The 13,054-nt window shown below is 43.7% G+C and overlaps 1 pseudogene; it reads left to right on the top strand.

Annotated features, from left to right (window-relative positions):
- The first annotated feature begins 4,138 nt into the window (after positions 1 to 4,138).
- On the top strand, positions 4,139 to 4,692 carry LOC127666306 (histone deacetylase 1-like; annotated as a pseudogene).
- The last annotated feature ends 8,362 nt before the right edge of the window (positions 4,693 to 13,054 follow it).

Genomic DNA, 13,054 nt, shown 5'->3' with positions numbered 1-13,054 from the left:
AAGTGTTTTTTGCATTTCCTCCTTGTTGGCTTTTGTATTCTCCTGGATTTCTTTCAATGATTTTTGTGTTTCCCTTGCAAGGGCTTCTAACTTTTGATCCATTGTCTCCTGAATTTCTTTATGTATGACCTTCATGTGTTCCTGTACCAGCATCATGACCAGTGATTTTAAATCCAAATCTTGTTTTACTGGTGTGATGGGGTATCCAGGACATGTTGGTAGAGGAGAATTGGGTTCAGATGTTGCCATATTGCCTTGATTTCTGTTAGTGACGTTCCTGCGTTTGCCTTTTGCCATCTAGATCTCACTGGTGTTAGTTTATCTTGTCAGTGCTGGACTCACCAGTGCAAGCTGCCCCTTCCCAGTTGGCCTCTGGTGCACAGCTTACCTCCTGCACTGCTTGTAGACAGTGTGCTGCTGCCCAGGCTGTTCAGATCCCAAAGCAGGCACCCGAAGGCTCCCGCTGGGGCCCGCTGGATTCACGGGAGCACACTGACTTCTCCCAGCTGGCCACCCGGAAGCCCAGCTAGCCACTTGCAGGACTTGGAGATGTAATGCTGCCGCCCAGACTGATCTGGATCCGGAAGCGGAGAGAGTAGAGCTAAGGGCTTCTGCCTGAGGCCTTGCCCCAGATTGTGTCTGTGGAGCAGATGGAGCCCGTGTGCACTCCCAGGGAGTGCCGACGGTGTATGCTACTGTGACCTCCCCTGTGTTTCGCTCACTCCGCTGGGCAGCCGATCTGCCAACCGGGCTGTCGCACACAAGGTTAGCCTGGCCGCCCAGTCCCTGAGTCCAGGCAAAAGCCTGGGAGGCCAAGGTCCGAGCAAAGTTCCCCTACGGCTTTGACTGTTAATTGGGTTTGCCAGGTGACTAGGATGGCGGGCGTGTGCGCCCGCGCTCCCTGAAAGCGCCGGGAGAGTCTGCTTTGCTAACAATCACCTGGGCGGGTTGACTCACAGATGGCCCACCAAGCCGCCCAGTTCTTGGGGTCAGTCCTGTGCCTTTTGGGGCCTGGACCCCCGCTTTGTTAGCCTTAGGCTATGCCTGTTACAGGTCTGCCCGCCTGAGCTCTCTGTCGTCCTGCAGGCAAAATGGCGGCGGCGCGCTCGCAGGCCTGGGCAAAAAACCTCCTGGTTGGGTTGGCACCCCGATGGCCCCCCGACCCGCCCAGGGCCTGGGTGCAGGCCAACGCCCGTCGGGCTCAGACCACCGCGGTGTTGGCCTCGGATTATGTTTGTGTACCTCAGTCTGTCCGATTCCTGGAGTACGGAACCAAGATGGATCCTCCTCTCCTGACTGGTGGGAGGCCGAGTTCTGAAGTGGCCTCCGTGCAGGAAAGGCGCCGCACAACTGCAGCTGCTTGCTGTCCGGCTGGTCAGCGAAGGTCAGTGGTCGTGGGCGCAGGGCCTAACTGGTCCCTGTGACGCCTTGGTTCCACTGCTGATGGCCCTTCAGCTGGAGCAGCCACTGCTGCTGCTGCTGCCGCCGCCCAATCCTCGGTTTTAGGTTGATATATGTCTTATTAAATAGGTTGCATTTGTAAAACTTAACAGATCCTAAGGACCTGCCCATCTCAACAAACAATTGTCACTGACAATGCATAGCGCTCTTTAATGTGCTTAGACCGTAAATCACTTCACAACTACCTCCTGTTAGACTCCGAGCTCTTCCCAGCCTTTTATCATCCTAAGCAATTCTACAATAAACATTCTTCCTGGTACATTTCTTATATAAGTACTTGATTATTTTTAGAGTAAACTCTCAGAACTGTGATTTTTTTCCCCCGAGCAATGGTGATGTTTGCTTGGATTTTTAAATAAATAAAACTCTGCCTTGCCTCTCCTAGCAGTACAGGGTTAATGCTCATGATCAAATAAAAGAAGCGATTTTCTCCATCCCATTGTGCCCTCATTGGATATTTTATCTATTTATTTATTTGTTTTCTATAGAATAGAATTTATTTAGGGCATAAGGAGGGGAGTTAAGAGAGTAGTAGAGGCAGAGAAAGGCACAGAGGAGGACAGAGTAGAGAAGTAGAGGCCATGAGCCTGTGGAAAGAGGGGGCGGGGAGGGAAGGGCCCAAGAGGGCCAGAGCTAGCAGGAGAGCCAAGAGCCCTCACTGGAGATTTACAAATAGATGAAAGACGCTGTTACCAGGCTGTGAAGCGGCCATTTAGATAGTTTTCACTCTCTTTACTGTTTGTTACTTTGCTAATATAGTCGGCTATTTCCTTTGTGCTCGCTGGTTTGGGGTCTTATTTCTTGGATTGTCTTTGCCTTTTTCCTTTTACATTCTCCTCTACTGGAAATGGGAAACCTGTCGCTTGCGTAGGTCACTAGAACTTCTGTCAAAAGCATGGCAAGGAATAGTTACCTTTCCCAAACTCGCCTTTGATGCTTTCCAGAATCCTCCCACGCAAAACCTTGGCGAGAATATAAACACTGCGGAGGTTTTCGCAGGGAAGGCGGAAAGGTGGTTTTTACAAAACACACCTCAGGAAAATCCCTCGTGGACATGTCTGTTCTCATTCATTCAGCTTTGTCTGGCGCTTGAAAAGAACACAGTTCCTCTTCCCGCCCCCTTATCATGACTGGGTCCTCGGCCAAAGGAAGGGCCTCCAGCTGCCCGATCCCGCCCCTCCCCCACCCCAGGCTGCTTTCAGAAACCAAATTAACTTGTTCTGAGCACACCTTTCAGCATAGCATGCCAACTCTAGCCGTCTGGCAAGATTCTGAATGCCATGAAAACTCTTCTCTGGTCTGACTGAGCAGGTCTTCAGATTGGCCTATGTTAGATCCCTTCTAGAGAGTTCTAATTCGCTTCTATCATCAGTCTGTTTCCAGGCACTTTCCTTCACTGAAGCATTGGTTTGCTTTTCTTATTGTTTTATTTTTTTTTATTATTTTTATTATTAGTTGTATTTTATTATTTCCCTCTACTGTAGCAGCACCCATTCTTTGTATATGGGGAAGTTGAGATACATATAGTGTTGTTGTTCGTCTTGTTTTCTAGTTTGAGAGAAGGTCTCACGTTTTCAGATCTGGCCTCTAACTTATTACATAGCCAAGGATGACCTTTACTGCCTGCTTTCAAGTATAGGAGTGTGCCAGCATGCCTGGCTCTGATTTCAGTACTCAGGAGGGAGAGATGGGGGGGGGTGGGGGAAGAAGAGGGGGAAGGAGGAAGAGGGGAGAGGGGAGGAAGAGGGGAAAGGGGAGGAAGAGGGGAGAGGGGAGGAAGACGTAGAAGGGGGAAGGAGAGGGAGGGGAATGAGGAAAGGGGAATGGGAGGGAGGGGAAGGGAGGGGAGAGAGAGGGGTAGAGAGGGAGGAGAGAAGGGTAGGAAGGGGAAGATGTGTGGGGAGGGGGAGGGGTAAAAAGGGATAGGGAGGGGTAAAAAGGGATAGGAAGGGGGAGAGGGGGTGGGGAAGAAGGAGGGGATAGAGGAGGAGGATAGAAGGGGAGGGAGAGGGAGGAGGAGGATAGGGAGGGAGAAACCAATGGTGGTCTTATATGCTTGGCTCCTGGCTCATACTGGGTGGGCAGAGATGCAAGATGTGGCGTGGTGACTGCTGGGTGGAGCCTAGAAGAAGTGCTAACAGACACACTCATGTTTCACTAATGACAGGGACATGTTTTGAGAAATGCATAGGAAAGCAGTCCTCATGCTGCAAACATCAGAGTAAACTCTCACAAACAACGACTTGGAAATCACGTGATATCGTGTTCTGTTGTCGACTGAAGTCCCTTATAGGCAAGCCTCTGAAGTTGAGTCTCCCTTCACACATATTTATTATTAGTACCTCTTTATTGGGCCTCATTACATTTTTCAGTACTTCTGAACTAAGATCATTATACTTGTATTGGTAATAAAAATTCTTTTATCTTTTGTTGAAGAAATTCCTCAAGACTCAATTAAAAATATACACATGCACACAAACACAAACACAATTTTATTGTTGAATAAACTTACTTCTGTTTCCAGTCCCCTCATTATTTATGTTTCCTATCCATATTTGTTTTCTTTGTCTTAATCAGAAATTAATATAGGATTTGTCAAAGGCTATTTAAAGTTAAATCATCACCACCTAAAAATATTAAAACATCAGACTGATGGGAGGGCTGGGTGGCGAGCAAGATGGCGCCGACTCAGGGCAAGAGGCAAGTCTGTTACGGGGATATTGGAAACTACTGTTATGGACAGGGCCACCCAATGAAGCCTCACCGAATCCACATGACTCGAGATTTGCTGCTCAACTACGTCTCTACCAAAAAATGGAAATCTATCGCCCTCACAGAGCCAACGCTGAGGAGATGACCAAGTCCCACAGTGATGACTACATTAAATTCTTGGGCCCTCTTCTCCCGGATAACGTGTCTGGATACAGCAAGCAGATGCAGAGATTCAGCTCTGGTGAGGTCTGTCCCGTATTAGATGGCTTGAGTTGTCACTTGTCACTTGGTGGCTCTGTGGAAAGTGCTGTGACACTTAACAGCAGATGAACATCACTGTGAGCTGGGCTGGGGGATTGCATCACGCAATGTCGTTTGACGCAGCAGATTCTCGGTTATGTTTTCTGGGCCATCTGGGAACTGCTAAAGTATCGCCGGAGGGTGCTGTATATTGACATCGATATTCTAAGTGGAAAGAAAACCAGAAAACAAAAATCCTTAACTGTCAAGCCTGCTTAGGAGCTCTGTTAAGATGCTGTGATTAAGCTTTCTAGAAGGGGAGACTCAGTGTTCTGTGATCTCCTTTTCAGGCTTGGGCAGTATCAGCCATTTTTAGATTGGTTCTGTTTATATCTTCCCACTCTTGGGCAAACAGTAGAACTTACATTGCCCTGACTTCTCCCGGCTCTCCAGGTGGAGGCTGTCAGTCTGGCGTCCATTTTGAGATATTTTCTTTTTGTGAGACTCTTTGCAATAAATGTATAATAAAACAGCGCATTTCTTAAAAAAAAAAAACAAATCAAACAAAAAGTCATTAAAACATATACATGTTTTATGCACCATGAAATCCACCAGACTGGTCTATAGGACACTCACCCTGGTGCTATGCACATCTATTTCCTGAACAGTCATTTTGTTTTAAAGACTTGTTATAGCTGGTCACAAACTCACAATTCTGCTTAGTTCCAAAAGAGTCAGGGTTACAAATATAACCTTCCATATACCACCCTATCTGGCACTTAAAATGAGTCAACATTTTAACCAGTTATAACCATTATTAATTCAATCCCCTTTATGTTGTTTTTTAATATTTTATTGTCAGGATATCTTCTGTGCCTTCATAGTTACTTATATTACTGTAGCCTTCGCAGTCAACATTATTAAAACAGAAAATACAAAAATCATTTGAAATGCTTTGATTTTAAATTTTAAAGCAAGTTTTGCAAATTATAAGTTACAAAGGAGTTAGAAATCAGTATGAGTTTAATGAATGACAGAATGTTATATTTTTTTTTCTAACAGAAGCAGCAGAAGAGAAAGAAAGATGGGGAAAAATAACAGAGATATGGGGGGCAAGGTAGATATCATCATGTCCCATGATTGACAGTCCTTCAGTACAGGTTGAATAGTGTGTGTGTGTGTGTGTGTGTGTGTGTGTGTGTATGTGCGCGCATGTTTGTATGTATGTGTCTGTGTCTGTCTTTGTGTGGGTGTGTGTGTGTATGTGCGCGCATGTTTGTATGTATGTGTCTGTGTCTGTCTTTGTGTGTATGAAAGAAAGAGAGCAAGTTCTACGTATAAGATGTACGTAAAGAAAAGCAAAACAGCCAATCAATCACTAAAATAGGAAATAGGAATTACTATTATTTGAGATAAGTCAAAGTTTAAAGGCATGAAATGTAGCTCTCAATTATTAGACTAACTCGTGCAACGCCTTTGGTTCAATCCACAGCACTGCCAGAAATAAAAATCAAAGTCATACTCTCGTACAATGGTAGAATTGAGTACAAAAAGATGAATGATACTTTTTCACATGTACATTTTTTAATCTTTACATATACAAGTATTTTGCCTACAAGTTTGTATATGTGTCATGCCCATGTGTGGTACCAGAGGGAGGGCAGAAGAAGGTTATCAGATCTCCTGGAATGGAGTTACTAATGGTCATGAGTCACCACACGGACGTTAGAAACCAAACCCCTGCAAGAGCAACAGATGCTCTTATCCATCTCTCTGGACCCTGAATAAGAATTTTGGAAAGTATATTATGTCAATAAAAGTTTTGTCAGACTAGAGATTTGCTACAAGGATGTTGCAAGTCAAATTCTTTCCTGTAGTATAAATTCTTGAAAATAGTTGACTGCTAAGATCTCATAAATGAATAGAAGTTAAGCAATTCTATTAATGTCTAGGGAGAAAGATACTTAAGAAAGTTGCAGAAGTGAGCTTTCACAATATATGCCCCTGTTTGACTTCTCCATCCATGCCACCCGTATTGAACTTCCAGTTCTCTTGAGGACAGTACATCTTCCCTGCCATCTCTCCTTCTGCCTCCCCTCTCTGTTCCTTAGGATATTATTTTCCTGTTAGACATGAGATTATTCCCAATTAAAATTTCTTACATGAAGGGCATCTTACTTAATTCTCTAATTCGGCCAAAAATAATCATTTTTCTAAAATTCTTCAGATGCTTTTGACATGTACCCAGATAAGAACAGCTGCCCTAGGCCCCACACCCTCATTTGCCAAGGAGTTAACCCTGAGAGATAAGATCCCTTGAATGGTCATGAAGAACCACTGGGCAGGCAATGGAGTTATCTTTCTATCAGATGAGAACACTAAGAACAAATTATGTCTACAAGGTGAAAGACAATCCATAAACACTACAAAACCTAATAGAAAGGCTGAAGGGGAGATCAAGAGCCTTGGGAGAACTGGTTTACCCAGATGACCGGATGGGTAGGAGTAGATGAACTGAAAGTAAAGTGAGCAAAAGCTGAACGGGGTGGAAGGCCGTCCACATGGGCACGAAGGGAGCAAAGAAGAGAGAAAAGAAGCGTCCAGTGGAGGTAGGGCAGGAAGCAGTGGGAGCGTCTGAGGCGGAAATGGCTAGGCCGAATAAACAGGGGCGGGGCTGACTGGGTATCTGCACCTGTATCCGCATGCATCTGACATCCATTCCTGCATCAGGAAGGCTGAGGTTTCTGTCAACAATAAATGCTCCCCTTCCTCTTAGCATGAGTCTTGCGCTGTGTTGTACGTTCACAGAACTCCCAAGCCTTTCCCCTGAGAAGCAGATTATGAAAAAGAGGCTCCCAGCTCCAAAGGTACGGAGAATAAAATTGCATTGGTGCGAAAGGTCAGTTTTTTCCCCTCAGATTTATTTTGCAAACTTTGAATGTTTACAAAATGACAGTGAGGAAGGTCACCTTAGAGTCAATCACTAGTTTACTGGCCTTAGGAACAAGGGGAGGGAAAATCTGTTGTTTTGCTTCTCACTAACAGCTTTAAATCTTCTTGTCTTTTCTTCATGCCAAATCTATTCCCAGAAAGTTTTGTTTGTTGGTTAGTTGGTTTGTTGGTTGGTTTGCTCTGATTTGGTTTTTCATGACAGGATTTCTCTGGCTAGCCCTGGCTGTCCTGGAACTCACTCTGAACCAGGCTGGCAACTTTCCTTATTGCTCTGTTTTAAAAGTCTTGGAAGTTAAAACTTCCTAAGTTTTCACCTCTAACACTTTTTTTTTTAAGAGAAAGAAGGAAAAACAATTCTCAACTAGCAATGTGAGTTTCATCCTGCATAAATTGATAATATGTAGAAAATATCATAAGTGTGACGCCTGACACAGGCTAGTGGCACCCTGGCTTCTTTTGATCATGTGACTTGACTCCCTGTGACTGTCCATCATAGCAAGAGGGGAGGAGTCCTATATCTGGCTAACCTGGGGAAAGCTCAAAACTCAAGTTCAAAGTATAATTTCTACTAGATGCGAATCTCTTACAAACCAGAGTCAAGTTAAAAATTGCGCCATCGTAAATTGAGAATCACGTGTACTGTTCCATGGAGGAGAAGTCTTGCAGTATGATATGACATTTAATGCCCTCTCGTAATCCTTTCACATTATTTCCCAACTTTTTAGCATACTGATTAGCCACTGTATCTCAGTTTGGGAGTATCATCAGGTAACAAACAATATAATTTTCCAGCTCAGATTAACTGGGAAATAGTTTTCTTAGTTTCCTCTTTGTACATACACAAGACAACTCTTTTCAAATGTATCTGTGAGTTTGCAGGTAGCAGTGGTGTAGCCCACAGGCTTAGCATGCCTGGGGCCCTGCATCTAAGCTCCAGTGGCACCAACAAAATTATTCTAAAAATCAAATGTGACTATAATCCAGAGATAATAATAGTGACAGAAGCATTCTGCCTTTCATTGTATGTTCCAAAGTCATTCACACTAAGATCTAGGTATCAAAAGTAGGGAAATAAGACACAAATAATAAGGTCTTTTTAGACTACCAAAATGACTCAGTAGGCATGTGCACCCACTACCCAGCCTGAGGACCTGATTCAGTTACCTGGACCTGCATAGTGTAAAGAGATAAAGTCTCCTGCAGCTTTTCCTCTGACCTCCCAGACAGAATGAAGAAATGATTCCATTCTAGCCAAGTCTGGCGAACTAGTGACTTTCCTGAGGCTATGTAGAATGGGTACCAAGGTAGCTCCATCACTAAAAGACCCACTGGTACATGGCTATGACTCACAAAAGCTGCATCCCCAGACATCCCTGACCCACTTGCAGGCAGTGCTGTTGAGTTCTCTCTGCTTAGCAACTGGGCCGCTTTTAAAATCTCAATGAAAAGCCTAATGGACTTTGGGACTGACTCTTTAGCTTCCTGGGCCTTCCTCTTCCCTTCACAAAGTGATTCTTCAGTTAAGTACACACCACGCAAGAACATGGTAGTTCCCTGAGCCTTGTAGAACACTAATACATTCACAGGAAACTCTGCTTTCAAGATCGAATCACCCTCTAATGCCTGACCTCCTAGTTAGTAATGTACACTGGGGGCAGTGAGTGTGTAAACACAGAAACTCAAAATGTGAGGATTGGAAGAGGAACATGTAATCTATTGCAAGACTGTTAAGAATAAAGTTATATATGTCTCGTGTAAATTTTAACCTTCATTTACAAATAACTTCCATATATAAGCCAATTGCTCCTTCATGAGACAAACACAAATAACCTAAGAAAGAATTCATCTCAGTTTCTTCATAGACAGTTTGGTGATTTGGATGAAGGACATTGTGATGGTTAATACTGATTGTCAGTGTGATAGGCTTTAGAATCACCATGGAAATAAATCTCTGACCTGTCTATGACAGAGTTTCAAGATTGGATTCCTTACAGCCGGAAAACCTATTCTAAATGTAGTTGAAACCATTCCAGAGGGTTCTAGACTAACGAGAAAAGAGGACATGAGCTGAGCACACACATCTCTCTCTCCCTGTTCCTGTCTCTGCCCTCCTCCTCCTCCTCCTCCTCCTCCTTCTCGCACTGTGGACAAAATGTGGCCAGCTTTTTCTTTGTGTTCCTTCTGCCATGCCCCTTCCTGCATCAGTGAACTGTACCTTCAAACTGTGACCTCCCAACACAAACCTTGGTTAAGTTTCTTTTGTCAATGATTTTATTACAGCAATTAGAAAAGTAATTATTCCTTTCTTCTGGGGCAGACTCTTGGCTGGTCCGATTCAGTAAAGATGCCATCTCTTGAGCCATCCTAGAGAACTCTCTACACGCAGAGCAGTTGGTAAGAACTCCCTCTCACCTCCAGAGTCCTGGAGCTGCTGCTGGGGGTGCTCTGCAGACACAATACCCATCAACCACCAAAACTCCTGCCCTCCCGAATACCACTCCTCTTCCTTTTCTTCCACCCCTTCTCCACGGATCCTTTCTGCTGGGGCAGACTTTTGGCTGGTCTTCTCCAGTGAAGATAACATCTCCTGACCCATCCTAGAGAACCTGCTGCACCCAGAGCAGTTGACCCAACAGCCTAAAGGCCTCCCAGGAGATCTACTGCAGCCAGGGCAACAGATTAGACCCTATGAAGAAGCCAGAGCTGCAGGCCTACCAGGAGACCTGAAGCAACCCAGGGTCAAAAGAGCAGAACTCCAGACAATCACTCAGACCAACAAATACCAGGAATATACAGATGGCAAAATGCAAGATCAAGACCATAAGCAACAGAAGCCAATATACATGGCCATCATCAGAACCCAGTTCTCCCACCACAGCAAACCCTGAATACAAAAACCACACATGAAAGTCAGGAAGCTGACCTAAAATCCTATCTCATGAAGATAATAGACTTCTTTAAGGAGGATATCAAAAACTCAATAAAAGAAATGCAGGTAAACGGGTAAAGGATTGAATAAAGTGATTCAAGATCTAAAAGTAGAAGTAGAAACAATAAAGAAAACACAAAGGGAGGCAAACCTGGAAGTGGAAAACCTATGAAAGAGGTCAGGAATTACAAATGTAAGTATCTTCAACAGAATACAACAGAGAGAAGATTCTCAGATGCAGAAGATATCATAGAAAGCATTGACACAACAGTCAAAGAAAAATGCAAAATGCAAAAAGCTTCTGACCCAAAACATCCAGGAAATACAGGACACAATGAGAAGACCAAACCTAAGGATTATAGGTATAGAAGAGAGCTAGGATTCCCAACTTAAAGGGCCAGTAAATATCTTCAACAAAATTATAGAAGAACACTTCCCTAACCTAAAGAAAGAGATGCCCATGAACATACAAGAAGGCTACAGAACTCCAAATAGACTGGAACAGCACAGAAATTCCTCCCACCACATAATAATCAAAACACCGAATGCACTAAAAAAGGAAAGAATATTAAAAGCAGTAAAGGGAAAAGGTCAAGTAACATATAAAGGCAAACCTATTAGAATTACACCAGACTTCTCACCAGAAACTATGAAAACTATGAAAGATCCTGGGCAGATGTCATTCAGATCCTAGCATACATGTCAGTCCAGGCTACTATACCCAGCAAAACTCTCAATCACCATAGATGGAGAAAACAAGATATTCCATGACAAAAGCAAATTTACACATTATCTTTCTACACACCCAACTCTACAAAGGGTAACGGGTGGAAAATACCTACACCAGGAGGGAAACTACACCCTAGAAAAAAGCAAGAAGGTAATGTTTCAACAAACCCAAAAGAAGATAGCCACACAAACATAATTCCACCTTTAACAACAAAAATAGCAGGAAGTAACAATCACTTTTCCTTAACATCTCTTTTATGTGTGTATGTTTGAGGGGGTTTTCCTGGTGTGTGTGGGGTTAGATAACAACCTTGGGGTCTTGTTTACCCTCCCCACCATGTGGGCCCTGGGGGTTAAACTCAGGTTGTCAGGTTTAGCAGCAAGTGCTTTAACCTAGTCAGCCTCATAGTATATTACCAAGGCATGTGCTTCACAAGAGGCTCCAGGTTTTTCTTTTGTTGTTGTTGTTTTAGGTCCAGTTTAAACATCTGCGCAGGCAAACGCCAAGTGTAGTTTGTTACCGTCATAATGGTAAGCAAAACGTGATTCACTGTAGCAACAGAGAACTCTGGTTCTGTCCCTCTCACCATGGCTAACTTCCAGAGAGCTCTTGTGGTTTGTTTGTGTGGCTACCATTTACAGTCCTTTGTGGGACCGTCACACACTCAGCTGTCACCTTATGCAGTTGTCGCCTCGCCTGATCTACGCAATGAATAATGAATACGAAAAATCTCTTGTGTAACCGTTAATGCCAAGAAAATGTGTATGCAGCTCTGGGCTCTGCTGGCCTCCATGGGCCAGATAAACCTGATAACCAAGTTTATTATAATTGCATCTTAATTAAAGTAAATAAATAATGAGTGAGGACCCAAGGGTCTCTGATTCATCTTCATAGTTGGAGAGCGCAGACTGGCTTAGTGCCTGGATCTCCAGATACTGATTCCTATATGGAGATTGGAGGGAGTTTTCTTTTACTTCTGGGTTTTAAGTGTGAGTTGACACAATAAGCAGAATTTTACATCTATATTATTCTGGAAAAAAAAATACTGTCTGAACCCATGGGGACAGGTATCAACTGTATAAAATAAACATCATGAATAGGGAACAAACAATTCTCTATTTTCAGGACCCCCTCTATCCATAAACTGTTTGTTTTTTCTTTGTTTTTTGTTTTGGTTTTGGTTTTTTGAGACAGGGTTTCTCTGTATAACCCTGGCTGTCCTGGAACTCACTCTGTAGACCAGGCTGGCCTAGAACTCAGAAGTCTGCCTGCCTCTGCCTCCCAAGTGCTGGGATTACAGGCGTGTGCCACCACTGCCTGGCTATACCCATAAACTGAAGAATGAATGTTACGCTGCTTTGCAGCTTAACATGAAATTCTTTTGATTTCTAAAATTAACTTTGTGGAGTAAGGTTTGAAACCCAGCACGGGGCCAAATCTCCCATTGTACAAATAAACGACTACATTTTATTTTTAGCTACCGTCTTAGCAGCTCAGTATTAAAACACATAATGAGAAAGAAGTGTTACCCATAATCTGCAGTCATTCGCTCGCTGCAAGAGACCCCTCATTTGCCTTCGCATTAATTGTACATCTTTTAGAACTTCCTAAATCAACACCTATGCTAAATTGCTACTCAAATCAAGCCTGAGCTTACATCCTGTCTGGTCCAGTCTGAAAGCCTGCAAACTTGCTGTCTATACTCCAGAGTCTGGCTGGAAGCCGGGGACTTCTTCAGCCCCAGCGGCTGGCAAGCAAACCCTTCCTGAACAGCTCTCTCACATGTATTAAAAATAGCTAATATGACATAATAACACATATCACTCAAACTACAGGACAGCTCCTGTGCCTGGAACTAGGAGAGCAAAGGAGAACGCCATGTGTCAGAAGACAGCATTAATATTTAGAAGTGATTTTTTTTTCCTAAAAAGATATGTTTACTTTTAATCAGAACAGACTAGTTGTGCATGTCCACAAAGTACCATGTGACATTTCAATAGATAGACTGTGTATACTATTCAGAGCAGGGT

This window comes from Apodemus sylvaticus, chromosome 15 (genome assembly GCF_947179515.1).
Source record: "Apodemus sylvaticus chromosome 15, mApoSyl1.1, whole genome shotgun sequence".
Classification (NCBI taxonomy): Eukaryota; Metazoa; Chordata; class Mammalia; order Rodentia; family Muridae; genus Apodemus; species Apodemus sylvaticus.
The sequence above is the reverse complement of the archived record's forward strand: the minus strand, read 5'-3'. Positions and strand labels throughout refer to the sequence as shown.